The following is a 5,422-nucleotide window of genomic DNA, read 5'->3' on the forward strand; positions in this document are numbered from 1 at the left end:
CACTGAGAACTGCAGAAATACCTTCTTCAGCAAGTACCTTGAATATCTACTGTTAAATTCTTTGCAAATTTACCAACTGATGAGTTCTAAAATAAATAGACACTGACTATACTGTCATAGCTTGTTAATGAAAGTCTTACCTTTGCTGACTGGGAAAATGAAGTAAAACAGTCGCCACAACTCACTCAATCTGTTTCATGTCCTTGGCTCTTTCTCTGCCTGTGTCTCATTCATTCCATAAAGACTACTGGCTAGAAATAATGTGTTCATTGGACAACACCTGGCACATAACCATCATCAAGAAATTTCACAGGACAATCTATGTTGTCTGAAGCTATGCGAAGTAAAACAGGCCAAGGACTTCAGAAGAGTCCATGGTTCAGATGCTAAATTCCTCATATTTTCTGTGTGGTTCATGTTCTCTGATGTCTTAGGTGTCTTTGAACAATGTTTGAGCATAGAGCTAGGCTATGCCGTTTAATGGACTGCAGCATGGCATAATGAACAGAAGGAATTCTTAACAGTTGGCACTGACCACATCACCTGGGTATGGTACTTGTGCTGTCACTCTGTATTATAGAAACTGGAATGGGGAATTTTAGTTTTAAAGCCATGTCCTTTTTAAAAATTATTTCATTCTCAGTCTCAAACAAAACCTTGAGTACTCTAGCCATTTTGTCTTCTTGATTTTCCCAGAGGATTGTTGCCCAAATCAGAGGTCTCAGGAAGTCCATGTCCCTTAGGGTCCTAATCTCCTAACTAAAGGCTCTCATTCAACACACCCGCAAATACTTCATGTTCTCGATAGATGGTGAGGGAAAAACAGACAGCCAGACACAGACCACACAGGACTTTTACCAACTTGCAAACTTCCACCACATCTTGGATGCCATATAGATAGTGCAGTTGTCAACACTGGAAATCTTGTTCACAACTCCCATGTGTTTATGAACAGGTAGTGCACATTGGCTAAAAACAATATTGTGGTCAGGACTGTCCTCCTGAGGATATTGATTTTTGTTCCCTTCCCAGCTCTAGCTGAACCTCCACTCTCTTCTTCCAGTCATCTCTGCTCCAGCAATTCTGCAAAGGAAAGTTTCTGCCTAGCTGTCAGTCAGGTACTGTGTTCATGTCCTTGACCCCATTATACCTGTCTTGTTCCTGAAGCCTCCCTTCCTCCTTAGAGCAGTCCAGTCTTGATACAGTAGGTGGTGGATGAGTCCAAGAATGTCCCTTATAGATGAATCTCCCTGGTGGATTGATGTGTCTGTGGTAGGTTGTTCTGATATATGGGTGCAAAGTCTAACAGTGATCTTGGGAGGGCATTGAGCACAAAATGCCAACCCAAGAATGGGGGAGGCCACCCTAGGTTGCCTCTCCCATTTTGAATGGGGGAGATAACTTAGTGACTGAGGATGTGCAAACAGATGAAGAATTCAAGGTCTTTTTTACCTCAGTCTTAACAGGGAAAGTCAGCTCCTAGACTATTGCACTGGGCAGCACTGTTCCGAGAGGAGGTGAGCAGCCAACAGTGGCCAAAGAACAGTTTAAGAACTAGTTAGAAGAGCTGCATGTGTACAAGTCCATGGGGCTGGACACAACGCACCTGAAGTGCTGAGGGGGGCTGGCTGATATCCAGAGGTCTGCTGAAAAAAAATAGGCTTCCTAGGTCATTTGAGCAAGGTGGAGGAAGTCCCAAACTTGTAGCTGTAGAAAGCACCCATACCACAAATGTTACATGCTGGAGAAGGAGACATCCCCCTTCACTTCTCATTGAATCAGAGGAGGTAGACCTGAAAGGGACATCTGGATATTGTTTACGCCAGCCCTTTGCCTGAGGCAGGATCATAGCTATCTGCACCAAATCTTCATCTAACAGGTTAATAAAAGTGTACAGGCAAGCAAAGGAAGGGGAACCCCCCCATGCTCCTTACCTATGTCACCATAAGTTGAAATTCCTTTGTGATCCCAAACATAGGGATTTTTATGACCGAGAGTGGTGGGGCAAGACTTTCTAGCTCGATGGCCTTTTTTACTTCATAATTTCATGCTGAACTGCCTGCGGGTAAGGTTCAGGCACTGACATTCATGAAATGATTGGATCTAGGGTTGTAATAATCCCCTTTTCCCAAGTCACATGGACTTGGAATGGACCAGCACCTGATGTGAACTGACGTGGCCCCCTGCACTATAAAGGAGCTAGGTCAGTTAATGCCAGTGTGATAGTCCACTGACAAGTTCTCCATGTCCACAAACATGAAATACATACGAGCACTAGTCAGTAGCAGTGACAAGGTCTCTGCAAAAGCTCTGGTAAAATACTTTTTCATCTGCTTTTTGGCTGAAATGCCAGAATAATCTCAATCTAAAAAGAAAAGTTTCATAAAAAATATCGTCACTTTGGGAACCCTGATTTTTTTTTTTTTTTTTTATCAGAAAACACCCTTTTAACTGAAAATAAAGTGACATCTAAAAAAAATGAAGTCATGGAGAATTGTGCACAAGAAAGGTAGTTTTTTTCTCTTGCTTCCTCTTCTCCTGACATAGTCATTTCCTTTCCTCCACAGGCATCCCAAAAGGCACTGGGGATGATGATGTCCAATCGCACCACTGTGACTGAGTTCCTCTTCCTGAGATTCTCCGACGCCTTGGAATTGCAGATATTGCACTTGGCCATTTTTCTAATAATATACCTGGCAGCCCAGACTGGGAATCTCCTTGTTATCACTCTCATAGCCTTTGACAGCCACCTCCATACCCCCATGTACTTCTTCCTCATGAATCTGTCCATCCTAGACATCGGATCCATCTCTGTCATTGTTCCCAAATCCACGGCTAACTCCATACTGAACACCAAATGGATTTCCTATTCTGAATATGTCAACCAAGTTTTTTTAGTCCCCTTTTTCATTGCAGCAGACCTCGCCATTCTTACCATCATGGCTTGTGACCGATACATCGCCATCTGCAAACCACTGCACTATGAGGCAGTGATGAAGAGGAGAGCTTGTCTGCAAATGGCAGCCAGTGCCTGAAGCAGTGCTCTTTTGTTCTCTGCATTGCACACTGGTAACACCTTTAGGCTGCCCTTCTGCCACTCCAACATCATCAACCAGTTCTTCTGTGAAGTCCCCCAGCTCCTTAGGATCTCTTTCTCTGATGTGTTTACTAGTGAAATTCAGATTCTTATCTGTGGTGCATTTATAGGTGCTGGTTGCATTGTGCTTATATTTGTGTCGTATATTCAGATATTCACTACTGTACTGAGAATCCCCTTCTGAGCAGTCCTGGCATAAAGTAGTTTCCACCTGCCTTCCCCACCTCATTGTAGTCTTCCTGCTTGGTAGCACTGGTATGATTACCTATATGAAGCCCACGTCTGGGTCCCCAACAGCTCTGGATCTCATGGTTTCTGTTCTGTATTCTATGATCCCACCAGTGATGAATCCAGTCATCTACAGCATGAGAAACAAGGACATCAAAGCAGCACTATGGAAATTGATTAGATGGAAGTGGTTTATTCAGCAGAAGATGTCAGTTATTCTCCAGTGACCGTGGTTTTACTGAACATTTTTATAGAATCAATCAACTGTGTTATTAATACAGATTAATTGAACAAATGTCAGTTGTGTTTCTTTAGTTTTACACCATTTTAAATAGCCTCTCTATCTAATTTTAGGATTATGTCTCCCTGAACTAGTCTATAAGATGCTGCTCTGCCCTAGCTAATTCCTTTGTGTCTGTTGAATTTTATCTTTGATGCTGATGTTGTCATTTGTTACTGCACTATTAATACGGCTTTTACATGCCTTCTATATCTCCTAGAATCCCTGGTTCTTTCTCTGTTCAGGATTAAAACATTTTCTTGTGGTTTGATTATTTGGGATATGGAAGGAGGGTATAAGAATGGTTGAAAGGGGAGTGACAGTGGTCTTTAGATAGTAGGTGTCAGTGATTATTCACTTGCTGGGACTTCTGGTCATGCTTTCCTTCTATGTGTTTTGCAAGGGAGCTGAGTGATTTCCTCCACAGAGTGCCAAAGGAATGGATATGATTTCTTGAATGTCTACACACTTGAGCTCCCATACACATCATTATTGTAGTGATGCTGAATTTTGATTAGCCTTGTATTTCACAATAGGGAGGCAGTAGATAGCTAAACCTGGAAGGTGAATTAATGATGTCCAAGCTGCCTGTCCCAAAATTATGTCCAAGCTGCCTGTCCCTCAGTCTTTACATGACCCATAACAGATACTTTCACCTTTCCAACAAGCAGCCTGTTCTAAGAACTCCAATAATGCCAACAGTGTGACTTTGCAGGTGCCTCATGAAACACTTGTCCCTCCATACAGCTGAATCAGATCACCTAGATTTTCACTGAATCTTTTTTTGACTCCAGCTCCATTGACCACTTCTGTGACTTTTATCACCAGTGATAAAGTTGGCATGCATGGTCTGTACACCAATTAGATGGATCTTTTTGTCTTTTGTTGTGGCCCTGCTGCTCTTCATGGTCCCTTTATTGTTGATAATCCTGTTTTATCTCCAGGATCTCTCCACCATCTTGAAACAACAGTTTTTAACTGAGAAGGGCTGAAAACCCTTCTGACTTTATGGGTGTAACTTTGTTCTATGGCACACACTGTTTGACCTATATGTAATCCAAGTTCACACATCCCAGGGTGATAATTTTCTACCCCTTAGGTATGATATACAGCCATAACACCAATGCTGAATAATAATGTACACTATACATGTCTTGGGGATGAACTGCAGCTGCATGGACTTGCCATTAGCCAACTCAAGGATAAACCAAGAGCTGTCTGATAGAAGGGGATGGTCTGAGCAGATCTGAAGGACCTCCCCCCAGTGCTAGGACAAGGAGGAGGCGAAAGAGCTCCTCCTCCTCTTTGGAAATACCAAGCAGGATAGTTATCAGCCATTGGAATATAACACTGAGGTACCAGGGCTTACCCTGTGATCACCTTGCCAGTATCCTTACTGACCATTTCTCCTTCTCCACCCCACCTCATCCTTGCTGACAACCTCAAACCCTCATCCTCTTGGTGTCCAGGGCCTAGAACCTGGACACTGACACTGAACCATCTGTTCAAGAACAATGCACCAAGGTCATAGGAATCCTACTAAGCCCGCCGGGAGATGGGGGGGCTACTGCCACTGCCGGTCCGCTGAGCAACCCTTGCAAAGCCAGCAGACCAAGGCACTTAAAGGAGCCCACCCCTGACCCAGCCCTGGAATGAACTGTAGGCAAGGCAAGGGCCCCCAAAGGGACACTTGCATGCCCATATACAACTGCCAGGAGCTTGGGAAACAAACAGGAGTAACTTGTCCTCCTGCTCAATGCAAGTAATTATGATGTCAGAGGCAGACCTGGTGGGACTCCACCCATGACTGGGCCACA

The 5,422-nt window shown here is 43.7% G+C and overlaps 1 pseudogene; it reads left to right on the forward strand.

The window, feature by feature from the left end:
- The first annotated feature begins 2,588 nt into the window (after positions 1–2,588).
- On the forward strand, positions 2,589–3,552 carry LOC149851672 (olfactory receptor 14C36-like; annotated as a pseudogene).
- Positions 3,553–5,422: the final 1,870 nt, after the last annotated feature.

Source organism: Crocodylus siamensis, unplaced genomic scaffold (genome assembly GCF_052110815.1).
Source record: "Crocodylus siamensis isolate JL-2025a unplaced genomic scaffold, ASM5211081v1 HiC_scaffold_538, whole genome shotgun sequence".
Taxonomy (NCBI): domain Eukaryota; kingdom Metazoa; phylum Chordata; order Crocodylia; family Crocodylidae; genus Crocodylus; species Crocodylus siamensis.